Raw genomic sequence first — 13,658 nt, 5'->3', positions numbered from 1 at the left:
AATATGATTCATCATCAGCTCTTAAGATTCACTTTAAGGTTAGGTTATAAATGTGTATGTACAAAAATAAAGTAATTTTTTAAAAAAAGATTCACTTTAGGGGGCTGGAGAGATGGCTCAGCAATTAAGAGCACTGTCTGCTCTTCTAGAGGTCCTGCGTTCAATTCCCAGCAACCACATGGTGGCTCACAACCTTCTATAATGTGATCTGATGCCCTCTTCTGGCCTGCAGGTGTACATGAAAATAGAGCACTCATACATACATTAAATAAATAAATCTGGTTTTTGGTTTTTTGTTTTTAAAGATTCACTTTAGGGGGCTGGAGAGATGGCTCAGAGGTTAAGAGCACTGGCTACTCTTCCAAAGGTCCTGAATTCAATTCCCAGCAACCACATGGTGGCTCCTAACTATCTATAATGAGATCTGGTGCCCTCTTCTGGTGTACAGGCACATATGCAGGGAGGACATTGGATACATAATAAATAAATAAATCTTTTTTTAAAACTTCCACTTTAGATATACAAAAGTAAAAAGGCAAAAGGTAAATAAATGGAGAAAAGTATCCAAGTCAGCAGTAACCAAGAGAAAGCTAGAGTGGTGATATTATAAAATAATAAATCAAAACGCTTATTAAAAGGACATTATATACTGCTGTAAGTTCCCATTTAGTAAGACATGTAACAATTGGTGCCTCTATTAAAGCAAAAGGAAACAAAATTGAAAATAGAAAAAACAGTCTACAGTGATACTTAGGAACCTCAATATCCCACTTGTTAATAGTAGATAGGCTAATCAAAGAGAACAATAAGGAAACAGGACTTGAACAACAAATAAGTATCGATCAAACCTAACAGATGCATTCAGAAGATATTACCCAACAGCAGAATATAGACATTCTATCTTCAATGCATAGGTTGAAAAACACAAATACTCCTGTTGTAGCAGGGAAGGAGAGGAACAAGAATGACCAAGTAATGTTATTTTTTTTCTTAGTTATGTTGTACTAAAAATGATGACATGTTTCTGCCAATAATCAGCTATAAGTGAGGAACAGACTCATTGGGGCTGATGAACTACTAGCTGCTGATATAATTCTGGGAGGAGGAAATAATCCTCTCCAGTGTGTGCCCACTGCTGAGTCAGCCAGACTCCAACACCTAGCTACAAATCCATGCTCACACAAAGTGGTTAAACTCAGTGGGTACAAAAACAAAAAATATCCACAAGAAAGAATATGTATCTGCTGCAAAAGCATGAAGAGCTGACTTTAGATCCCAAGCACCATATAAAACCCAGCCCAGCCGGGCGGTGGTGGCACACACCTTTACTTATTTAATATGTATACAGTGTTTGCCTGCATGTACACCTGCAAGCCAGAAGAGGGCACCAGATCTCATTATACATGGTCATGAGGCACCATGTGGGTGCTGGGAGTTGAACTCAGGACCTTTGGAAGAGCAGCCAGTGCTTTCAACCATTGGGCCATCTCTCCAGTCCAGAAGCATATAGAGGGTTGAGACTCTTAATTTCCCGGCTGTAAGATAAACAGTTTTGCAACTCACTGTCTCAATAATGTGCTACCTCACCAAACAGCCAAAAGCAGCAAGGTCAGTCAATTAGAATGAAACCTCCAAAACTCCATCAAAATAAACTTTTTCTCTTTGTAAGTTGATTTTCTTAGGTTTTGGTTTAGTTATTTACTTTTACAATAATAGAAAACACAGAAAAATTACTCCAAAACGTGAAGTAGTGCTTGGGAAATGGAGGAAAGAGAATGTAGCATTCAAGGCCAGCCCTGACAACACCGCAAATCTGAGGGCCACCTAGGGGTATCTGAGACCTTGATTGTTGCTGTACCTGAGATAATGTGAACAGAGTCTTTGGAAGTGGTTTGCAAGAGTTTGGAAAAGTCTGAAGGAAAGCTAGATAAGCCAAGAATGCTGAAAAGCAGCCAATAATTCACAGGCCATTTTAATGGGGGTTCAAACGACCAGAGCACTGAGAGGAATGTGGGTCAGTAAAAGCTATGCTGACGACGTTGACAACTGAATTAGAGGCTCCCCTGTTAAACAATGGCAACAAAGATGACTGCCTTTTTATGCAAGTTCTCTTAAAGGTGACAAGTAAGTTTACCTGGAGTAAAGCACTCAGACAATGACCTGCACATCACTGGCTGTTTTTAGATGAATTTTACAAAGAATGGAGCACAAAGAAAAACAGAGAAGAAAGATTTGGGGAACTTGCAGTTTGGAAAACGGGGGTTGGGTGAGGTTAAAGGTGAAGCCAAGAAAGGTACAAATGCTAGAACCTGTCAAACGTCTGTAAGAAATGGTTTAAGGGAAAGGATTTATTTTGACAGTTTTAGAGACTTCAGTCTACAGTCACTTTGTTTTATTATTGTAAGCCTGAGATGAAACATAATATCATACAAAAAAGAATGCTGTACAACTGAGGTGCTGCCCTCACAGTGGCCAAGCAGAAAGATGCAAAAGAAATCTAAGGCAAGACACACCTTTGAAAGACATGTTCCAAACGACATGCTTCCTGTAAGCACGTGTCCCACCTCCCAACTATCCATTCAGTACTAACTCATAATGAAATTAGGTCCCTCACCATCCAGCCACCTCCCACCACCAGCTGTGAAACAGGCCTTCAATAACATGAGTTTTTTGCAAGAGTGTTTAGAATTATGGAGGCTGCCACTGAGATTTCAAAGAAAAGCTTAAAAGACCACGCAATCAATGTATGGCAGGCTTAACGTCACTGTAAGCAGCACCTGAAAGGACAATCATGGATCTGTTTAAGAAAGCTAAAGCTGTAATAGACACACCAAAAAGGTAAAAAGAGATGCCTGGACACAAATATTGTCTCACAAGGGAAGCTACAGACAGTACTCAGAACTAACCCAAGATATCTACCCTATGTACTGCAACCAGCAAAGCTGTAAGCAGGACTAGACAGCCCAAACCACTGGAAACCCTGACCTTTACAATATGCCTATGATGCCACACCCGAAGCATCAGGATTTAACGTTTGCCCTACTAGGCTTGGGTCTTTCTTTGGTCCTAAATCTTCCTTTTTACCCGTTTGGAGTGGGGATATTTACTCTGTGCCACTGTATCTTAGAAGTCTGTAACTTGTTTTTCTACAAGTAATCACAGATGAGTTTGCCTTGAATCTCAGCAATGTTGGAATTTTCCTTTTCTATAATGCTGGAGGCCAAATCTCAGACACTGAACAAGTTAAGCAGATGTCTTACCACTAAGACATTTCCAGACCAAAATTGAATGTTTTTTAAATATATTTCTTAGATTTATTTATTTTTATTCTATGCATATGAGTATTTACCTGCATGTATGTATGTGCACCACTTGTGTGCTTGGTGCCATAGGAAGACAGAACAAGCCATCAAATCCCCTGGAACTGAACTTACAGACCACACTGAGTCACCCTGTTGGTGTGAACTGAACCCAAGAACTCTCCAAGAAAAGCAAATGCCTTTAACTGCTGAGCCATCTCTCCAGGTCTCCAGCTCCTCACACTTGGATTTTTAATGATGGGATACTTAAGTTTTAGGGATTTAAGTTAACGGACATTTTGCATTTTAAGATAGATAAAAGCCTTTCTTGCTTGTTTTGGTTTTTTGACACAGGGTTTTCCTGTGTAGTCCTAGCTGTCCTGAAATGAACTCTGCAGACTAGGCTGGCCTCACACTCAAGAGATCCACTTGCCTGTCTCCTGAGTTCTGAGTCTGTTTTTGCCTGAAGGATGTAAATGTTTCTAAACTGGGAACACAATGCTACAGTTTGGATCTTAAACTTCCCCTGAAGGTCTGTATATTAAAGACATATGGACCTTAGTGCTAATGGGAGGTAGAAGAAATAATTTTTAAAAGCCAAACCTAATGAGATCCTAGGATATATGGTTCTTAAAGGAAAGGTAAGATACCAGCAAGTTTCTTCTCTCATTATGCAGTCTTCAGCAAACTGCTGATACGGTGTACTATCTCTTCATAGGCTCAGAAGCAACAGACCAAGAACTGAAACTCTAAAACTGTAAGCTTAAATAAAATATCTTACCTTCTAAATTAATTATCTCAGGTATTTGTTCCAATACAGAGAAATGACAACACTATGCACATCTAGCAATTTCACTTCTGGATATATACCCAAAAAAACCAAAAGCAAGGTCTCAAGGAGATATATCTGTATCGCCATGTGGCATTATTAACAACAGCTAAAACATGAAAGCAACACAAGTGTCTAAGAACAGATGAGTAGATAAATCAAAGTGTGTAACTACCTGTGTAATGGTATGTAATCTATGTATGTAATCTATGTAATATATCTAAATTTTAAAAATGCAAGTTATTGGGGTGGGGGAGGCCAGTGGAGGTGGCACACACCTTTAATCACAGCACTTGGGAGGCAGGGATGGGTGGGTCACTGTGAGTTCGAGGCCAGCCTGGTCTACAAGGCAAGTCCAGGACAGCCAAGGCTACACAGAGAAACCCAGTCTGGAAAAAAAAAAACAAAGAAAGATGTGGGGCTGAAATGATACAATTCCCAGCATCCTTGCCATATGACTTATAACTCCCATGACTTGAGTTCTAGGGAATATGAAGCCCTCTTGTGGCCTCCTCAGGCACCCTCATTTATGCACACATACACACACGAATACAAATACTATTAAAATAAAGTACAACTGCTGGGTATGGTAGTGCATGCCTTTGATCCTACCACTGTAGAAGCAGAGACAGGTGGACCTCTGAGTTTGAGGCCAGGCTACGTAGTGAAAGCCTGTCTTTAAAAAAAAAAATTTTTTTTTAAGTGTCCATAGTTCAGTTACTATTTGATTGATGAAATACGCAGATTGAGTTAGCTGGCAACAAAGCTGTAATATATAAAAACAGGCTTATTAGAAGCAACCCGGGACAGGGAAAGGAAGGGAGCATGTGCTGGGGGTGGGGGAAGGGGAAGAGAGAGGTGATGTGGGTGGGGAAAAGAAAGCTCAAAATCTACACATGACTGGTACTTAAGAGTTAATGATTAGATGATTTGAATAATCAAAATTATAGATAAAATTCAACTAGGTTTAGTTATTCTGCATAATTCATATTTTCTATACTTATAAAATCTTCTGAGACCCTGTGACTATCCAGAATTGATACCCTTTCCACACTACATCTGACATTAACATGGTGTGCTGGTGTGGCACTTTGGCTCTAGGACAGTCTAAGATCAAATCCTGACTCTGTGCAAACTAGATATAATTTTATCCTTAACTCTTCTCTCCTTTCCTCACCTGTAAATGAGAATAATATAAAAGACTGTTATGTAGACTAAGTTAATTTTCTAAGATCTCTGAGATAGTAATATGTATAAAGTACTATGATCTCTATATCAATTATCAATCTAAAAATATCTGACTTGTGTAATTAACAGAAAATATCATGTTTCTTCCTTCAGTGCAAGGAATTAAACTCAAAGCCTTGCATATGCTTTACATTAACTTCTCCCCAGTTTCTTAAAATTATGTGTGTGAGAGTGTATGCATGTTTATGTATTATGTATGTGTTTATGTATTGTGTGTGAGTGTGTGTGTGTGTGTGTGTGTGTACAGACATGCATATGCCACAGCACAAGAATGGAGCTCAGAGGACAATTTCTAGGAGTTGATTCTCCCCTTCGATCACATGCATCCTAGGGATCACACTCAGATTGTCAGAATCGGCAGAAAACACCTTTACCCACTGAACCATCCTGCCAGCCTTCCCTAACTTTATGTACAAGATGTTTTGTGTAGAGTTAGTCTTTCCTCATTTTCAATGGTGAACACCAAGCTTGGATACTTTTCCTATTTTCAACTAACTCACACTTCCCAACATCCTAACCTACTGCTTTCTAGTATTTAACTAGAAAACGGTAAGTTCATCCAGTCAAACGAGTGAAAAACTTCCTTACAGGTCACAGAATCTATTAGTAAGGAAGCCAAGTTGGGAGAAAAAAAAAAAACTGAACTAGAAGTCAGAAAACATTTCCTTTTTTGTTTGTTTGTTTTTTTTGGGGGGGAGGTGGTTTCTGTTGTTCTGTTTTGTTTTGTTTGTTTTTTAGTTTTTGTTGTTATTGTCTTGGGTTTTTGATAAAGGGTTTCTCTGTGTAGATTTGGCTGTGCTGGGCTCACTTTGTAGACCAGGCTGGCTTCAAAAATCACAGCAATCTGCCAGTCTCTGTCTCCTGAGTGCGGAGATCACAGGCATGCACCACCGCATCCGGCCCAGAACACATTTCTAAACATCACCTCACAAAGTGATCTCAATTACAAGATTTTTTTGTTTTGTTTTGTTTTTCAAGACAGGGTTTGTCTGTGTAGTCTTGGCTATCCTGGACTCACTTTGTAGACCAGGCTGGCCTCGAACTCACAACAACCTACCTGCCTCTGCCTCCAGAGTGCTGGGATTAAAAGCGTGCACCACCATACCCAGCTCAAGATTTAAAGTTTTTTTCAAAACCTGTCTTAATATAGAGTAGAAATAGAAATGTTTGTTAAAGTAAATAACAATGAACAATAAATGATCAACCTTAAGTAGTTTCCCCATCTATAAAACAGAAAATATTCACTAGATCTGATAGGTGACATATATACATATATATGCTAAGGATGTTAAGAATAGAGACCTGCTTTGAAATGTTACTCCATGCTCTTCAGCAAATAACCTCTTAAGTCAGAGGTTCCTCATTATCTACAGTTTTCAGAGGGTTTTAGGTAAAACAAGTGAAAATTGCATAATAAGCTTTAGTACAGTGCCTGGAGAGAAAGAATGGGTACTCTAAGAAATTTTTTCTCTCCTTCAATACACAGAATAATTATGGGCACACAATGAAAAAAATTACATGAAGATAATGTTGAAACTATTAACTCAATGGAAATTTCTGAATTGTTAATATTTACATGTAGGCACCTTTCCCTTTTTGGAGGTTTGAAAATGAAGCCCTTGGAGACATGAGGGTTTCAAACTTCCTTAAATTGTATGATCACTTAAGGTTCTAAACCTACAGCAATTGATTTAGAAGCATGTGAACTACCCTAAGTCCTCTAACATTGTTTTTCTTAAATCTACATATCACAGTGTCCCCTCCTTTACCTGCTGCAGCTCTTCCTGGAATTGTTAAATTTGTCTGTGTGTTTGGTTGTTATACTAGAGACTGTACTAGGGCTTCGCTCTACTACCAAGTTACATCCTAGATACTATTTTTTGTTTTTTAAGAACATATTTCTAGCCCAGCATAGTGGCACACACCTTTAATCCCAGCACTCAGGAGGCAGAGGCAGGTGGATCGCTATGAGTTCTGGGTGTCCTTGAACTTACAAAGATCCACCTGCCTCTGCCTCCGAGAGCTGGGATTAATGGCCTGTACTGCCTTAACCTGTAACACCAATTTCTTATTATTTTATTAATCAAAGTATTTGCAATTTAATCCAGAAAGAAAGAAAAAAACTCAATTTTGTTATATCTAAATGTTCACTTTGTTAGTTTTGTTTTGTTTTTGTGATGTAGGGTTTTTTTTGTTTGTTTTTGAAACTGGATCTTCACTATACCTCCCTGGCTAGCCTGGAACTCACTATGTAGACCAGGCTGGCCTGGAACTCACTATGTAGACCAGGCTGGCCTGGAACTCACTATGTAGACCAGGCTGCTCTCAAACCCAAAGGCGCACCTGCCTCTGGCTCTAAGCACAGAGATTAAATCATGCACCATCACACACAGCTAAAAACGGTAATAAACAAAAATTACTAGTATCAGTATTTACATCTTAAATCCTAAATGTCTTGTTTCTCTGAAACCAAATCTTTTTATTGTTTAAACTCAAAACATTTTTTTTTTCAATCCACAGGTCCTGATTTGACTCCATAAAGAAGACAACACTTGTGTATGCCAAGGGTAATTTTGAGATGGGGGGGAAAAAAACAGTTCTCTAGTTACTTTTACTGAAATAGACATGCTATAAGAACAAATAAAAATCATCTTTAAATATTTTCTTATAAACTAGAAATATCTATAATTGCAGTCATAAAGCTTCATTTTAAGGCCTAAATTTAAAAAGCAAAGCACTATTCTAGCTAAATTAACCAAGATCAGATGTAATCCTAGTAATCCAGAGTTTACAAATTTGAAGTAAGTTTAAATGTGTACACTAATACCTTGCTGACTAATCTGTACTAACAGCCTGGCCAAAGCCAACGCAGACTAATTTCCTTTCTATGGTTAGATGTTCGAAATACTTAAAACATGAAAAGTCATTCACTTTCACTTCCACTTTTGGATTCTTTTAAGGAAGCTTTACTTCTCTCCCCCCCCCCCTCCTTTTCCACACTAAACTCTTCAAAGAGCATATTATCTAAGAGAGTTAGGCAACTTTCTTTTGTTTATAATAATTCTTAATACAAGCAGCAGCTTAAACTTATCTTCCCCAACAGACATGGTTTTTAAGCCCTCTCTTAAATTTGTTTATAAAGGCATCATAGAGCACACTGTATCCTAGTGAGTTGCCTTAAGAACAGCTGAATAAAACAATATTTCATAGTGTTACAAGTTGTGACTGATCAGTAGTAGGATGCACTGTGCACCACATTTCTAAGGGGAAACACATGGGCTCGGAGTAAAGAAAATATTAAGACATACAAGTCAACAATTTAAACCTTCCCACAAATTAGCATTTGAGGATGGCATTTCCCATAAATCTACATATCCCGTTGGGATTATCCTATTTTATTAGTTAATAATAGTTGATCCTTTTCAAACAGATAGGGTATGTTGTTTCACCAAGTGTTTCAAACATTTTCCTGCTACAAGGCGCGCTCTAGAAGAGAAAGGAGTAAGTCTATAGATACAAAAGGTTATATGACCTCTGCGAGCTAATTATTAAAATGCATGCCAACAATACACGACTCAAATTGCATTTCTGGACACTAAGAATACAAAAGATCGCAGAATGTCAAATGTTTAAGGAATTGCTTTTGTATAAAAAGGAAGAAACGTGGTACGCTGAAGCTAAGATCTCACACAAGATACAAGAGTCACCTGATTTAAAGTTCGATATTCTCTTTTTGTAATGTTTAACCAACGTTAAAATAACAGTAATTAATCCCATTCAGGGACTGACTAGAAATCCCGCTGCTTCTTTGAGGTCTAACCACCTCATTCGTCTGTAATCCTGATATCAAAAGGATCAGAAACCACTTGCGGAGGCGTGCGACACACTGGGGAAGTGCTGTCTGTTTACAAATACGAATCTCACAGTTACCCACGTCAAAAGCGCGCATTACCACCATTCGACTGGGGAGGGGGGCGGGGGGGACTGGGACGGCGGGCGACCAGGAAACGAAACCCACACAAACCTACCTCTGCCTTCTGCCTACAACGACGAGCCCAGAACAAAACAAAAACAAAACAAAAACAAAAAAATTTGAAATAAAAATAAAACAACAACAACAGTTTTTGTGTGTGTTTACGTATCTACTACACGCATCTGCACAGGGTGAAAGAAAAGGTACATAATACCGAGACACACACACACTGCATCTAAGAGAAGGCTAGACCAATCCCGTTAGCTCAGGTCTTCCGAGCGCCGGTCTACAACAGGTTTCGGTGGCCGGGCGGGCGCCCCAGCTTCGCTGAGGAGTTGGACCCCCCGAAGCCCTCCTCAGACCGCCTTCTCTACTTCCCTCCTTCCCTCAGCTTCTCCCCCCCCCCCCCCCGGGACGCTAGGAGCGCGTTCCAGCAAAGGAGGAAGCGCCAGGGCCCGAGGGGGCGGCGGAGACGCGCTCCCGCGGCCCGGACACCTGCGAGGCGCGCCGCACCTGAAACGGGAGGGGGGGCGACGAGCGAGGGGGGGGGTCCCGGCTCGGCCGAGCACACCCCCTCGGCAGCCCGCGCGGCGCGGCGGCCCGAAGCTCCGTACCTGCGAGGCCCGCGAGCTACAGGCGCGCGCGACGCCTCCTCATCTCAGAGGCTCCGGCTCCCCCTCCGCCTCCCGCCGCCGCCGCCGCCGTCGCCGTCGCCGCCGCCCCCGTCGTCGCCGCCGCCGTCGCCGCCGCCGATGGAGGCCAGGACACGACGAGCTCAGGACTCCACCGCCATGTCCGCCGCGCCGCGAACTGCATTGTGGGGGGGAAGGGACGGGGAGGGGGGGGGGAGGAGGAGGGAGCGAGAGAAAGAGGAGGACCCGCTGAGGGGAGGGGGCTGAGGGAGAGTGGCGCCGCGAAGAGGGGGAGGGGGAGCGGGAGGCGCTCCCGCCCCCCTCCGCCCCCGACTCCGAGTCCCGGCGGGAAAGGGAGGAGAGAGAAGCTCGCGCGGGCGGGGAGCAGCGCCTCCCGGGGCTGGGTTCGGGGGCGCCCTCTCCTTTAATTCTGGGGACTCCCCCCCTCACATTCCCCCCCCCCCGCCAGGCACCCGTCAAACCTCAGCGGGGGAGGGGAAGGCCTGTGGGGGAGGGGCTTCGCTCCGGGGCTCGTGGCGGTCGCCCGGAAACAATGGGGATGGGGGGGCGCGGAGGTGAGGGGGGGGAAATCGTGGTGGGAGGACGGCGCGCACACACCCGCGCTGAGGAGGGCGAGCGCGCGCGGGCTCCCGTCGGCGCCCGAGCTGGGGGGCGGGCCCCTGAGGAGGGAAGGGGTCGGAGCTGCCCGCGGCCGGCTGGGGAGCGGGCCTGCAGGGAGAGAGGGTCTTGCGGTCCAGCACGCCGACGCCAGGGAGCGGCGCGGGGACGCCAGCGAGCTCAGGGTCGCGTGCACCGTCGCGCCGCTCACGTCAGGCTCCCAGGCTGCGGGCGGCTCTGCTGAGGCCCCCGGGCGGGAAAAGGGGGCAGGTCGCCTGGCTGTTCCCCCGGGGGTGGGGACGGGGGCGGAGGGGGGGGGGGAAGAGGCCGTAGACGTGCAAGCTGGGGCTTGTCACGGTCCGACTGCCCTGGCTTCTCAACAGCGTCCCGGAGCTACCGGGAGAAAAGACAGAGACACCCCCGCCCCTCCACCCCTGCCACCAGTACAGCTTTGCATCACCTCAGGAATAACAAAGCAGAGAGAGAAATCTTTAGAAACATTTCGAAGACCATTTCTTTAGTTTCCGGTGGGCGTAGAAACAACTACCACGAACGGCTTCCCTCCTTCCTTCCCCCCCCCCCTTTTTTTTCTTTTTTAAATGTATTCGGTTCTTCTCATTTAAATTTACACTCATGGAAGACTTGAAGGCTTTGTTAGTTTATTTTAATGACCCCAAGCCTTGAGGTTATTGTTTGACCAACCTCCTGCTTCATTTAGCGCTGGACAAATCACAAAACTACAATCCTTGAGTTGGATGTTTACTAGACAGAAAAAGTATACGACACCCTAAACGCGGCTAAATCTTAACTATTTCCAAGGTAATGACAAATTTTCTTGTGTCTCAGAGGCCAGAGCTGCTAAGAGGCTACAGAGAGGCAATTATCTCTGCATAATTCATCGACTTCCTGCTGCATCCCAGAACTGAACACCTCTTTCTTGATTTGTCCATCTGAATCCCAAAAGCTAATACGAGTATTAAAAGAGAGACCAAGAATTGCCGACTTAACTACTTGGCACTGAGCTTCATACACCTAGCCACCTAGTCTTCATAAAGATCTTGGGACAATAGATAACTATGGCTTCCATTCGCAGCGAGAAAATATGCTGTAAAAGTGCACTTCCCCCAGTCTGTCAGCAGACCAGGAGAGTGGATACAGTACTGGGTTTGTAGTCAGCCGTTCCAGGTCTGGGCAGTTATCAGCCGGATGGTTTCAAATTAATAAAAATCCAGAGTTCACTCATCTGAAACCTTTCAAATGTGTCCATATTTCAGAGAAATAAGGTAGCATCTGATGGAATATTTCTACAATCTCAGCCCTCTGGAAGCTGGCACCGGAGGGTCACCAGTTCAAAGCCAGCATTGCAAGACATTTAAAAGTAAAATGGCTTGGGCTGGAGACATGGTTTAGAGGGTAAGAGCACTGGCTGTTCGTCCTGAGTTCAATTCCCAGCCACCACATGGAGGCTCACAATCATCTATTGTGTGATCTGATGCCCTTTTCTGGCCTGCAGGAGTGCTTGCAGGTAGAACACTGTATACGTGATAATAAATGAATATTTTTTTTAAAAAAATAATAAAATAAAATGACCTATAGCTTTCACAGTGAGATGTTTATTTTGGGGGTTTTTTTTCCCCCTTTCAGGAAGGGGATTGTAAGGGAAGAGGACAGCTATGAAGGAACTGGAAGAAGAGTAGGATTATGGTGTATGATGTGAAATTCACAAAGAATCAATAAAAAATTAAGTAAATAAAAAACAACCTGTGTGGTGGAGCACACCTTTAATCCCAGCAGAAAGCAGGAGGCAAGGGTAGGTGGATCTTTGAGTTTGAGGCCAATCTGGGAGGGAGTCCCAGGCAGACCTTCTTCAAAAAATAAAAAAATAACAAAATAACAAAATTGTCTCAAAAAACAACAGGTCTTATCCAGGCAGTGGTGGCCCACACCTTTAATCCCAGCACTTGAGAGGCAGAGGCAGGCAGATCGCTGTGAGTTCGAGGACAGCCTGGTCTACAAAGCAAGTCCAGCATAGTAAAGGCTACACAGAGAAACCCTGTCTCAAAAAAAAAAAAAAAAAACAGGTTTGGGCGTATAGCAACTCAATGTAAAAGTGCTTTCCTAGCATGCAAAGGGCTCTGGTTTGATCCTCGGTGCTGGAAAAAGAATATTGAAAACCTAAAGCTGATAGACACATTTAAAATGATTACCAGCACGCTCCTCGCTAATATTAATGTCCTTGGACCACATTCAGTTGAATTCCTGAGTACTTAGTATAAGCAAAACATAGTTGAGTGCCTAGACAAACTACACAGCCCGCCGCTCAGAAAGCTCACTGTTTAACAAGGAAGGTGGTTTCATTAACCCGTAGTCAACAGATCATGTGAACAAAGGTTTGCCAAATACGTAAGAGAATGTGATAAATTCCACGTGGATGAGGCTTCAATGCAAGAGATAAGCCCTAGCCCTTCAAGGATTACCTGGTTGGTGCCCAGCACATGTTTATGATTCAGAAGGCAGCATTTAGTCTAGAGTGTGAAAATATTGAGTCTAAAAGAAAGCTGCAGCCAGATGGCAGAGTTCTCGGTCTCTGCCCTTCTGCTTCCAGATAATACCATTTCCTTTTTTCTCAACACCCAACCCACCTCATATGTTATTGTTTGTTGTTGGATCCTGCCCAACCTGGCCTCCAGCTAGCCGTGTAGCTGAGGATGACAAATTCCCAAGTCTTGGGATTCTAGGCATGTGACACCATGCCCCAGTATTCTTGTGTCCTTTACTAAATGTGATCACACACACATTCCATGCTCTCTCTGATCCCTAAATCCCAATTATCTTGTCTGTCTGATAGCAAATAGATTATAATCTTAAACACAAGTACTTATATTTGGTTTTGGTTTTGGTTTTTCAAGACAGGGTTTCTCTGTGTAGCCTTGGCTGTCCTGGACTCGCTTTGTAGACCAGGCTGGCCTCGAACTCACAGCAATCCATCTGCCTCTGCCTCCCAAGTGCTGGGACTAAAGGAGTGTGCCACCATGTCCGGCATTTTATATTTGTATTAT

The 13,658-nt window shown here is 43.2% G+C and overlaps 1 protein-coding gene across 4 annotated transcripts in view; it reads right to left on the bottom strand.

Moving 5' to 3' along the window:
• The window catches only part of TUT4 (terminal uridylyl transferase 4), a 114,954-nt gene extending 104,144 nt beyond the window's left edge, over nucleotides 1-10,810 (bottom strand). For 3 of the 4 annotated variants that reach the window (XM_084784531.1, XM_084784533.1, XM_084784534.1), the window contains exon 1: nucleotides 9,964-10,404. The gene's annotated coding sequence lies outside the window, so the exon portion shown is untranslated. Of the gene's footprint in view, nucleotides 1-9,963; nucleotides 10,405-10,599 lie in introns of those variants that run through there. The other variant, XM_084784532.1, reaches the window with a different exon arrangement.
• Between the last annotated feature and the right edge of the window lie 2,848 nt (nucleotides 10,811-13,658).

This window comes from Acomys minous, assembly GCF_964271855.1.
Source record: "Acomys minous genome assembly, chromosome: 6".
Lineage (NCBI taxonomy): Eukaryota > Metazoa > Chordata > Mammalia > Rodentia > Muridae > Acomys > Acomys minous.
The sequence above is the reverse complement of the archived record's forward strand: the minus strand, read 5'-3'. Positions and strand labels throughout refer to the sequence as shown.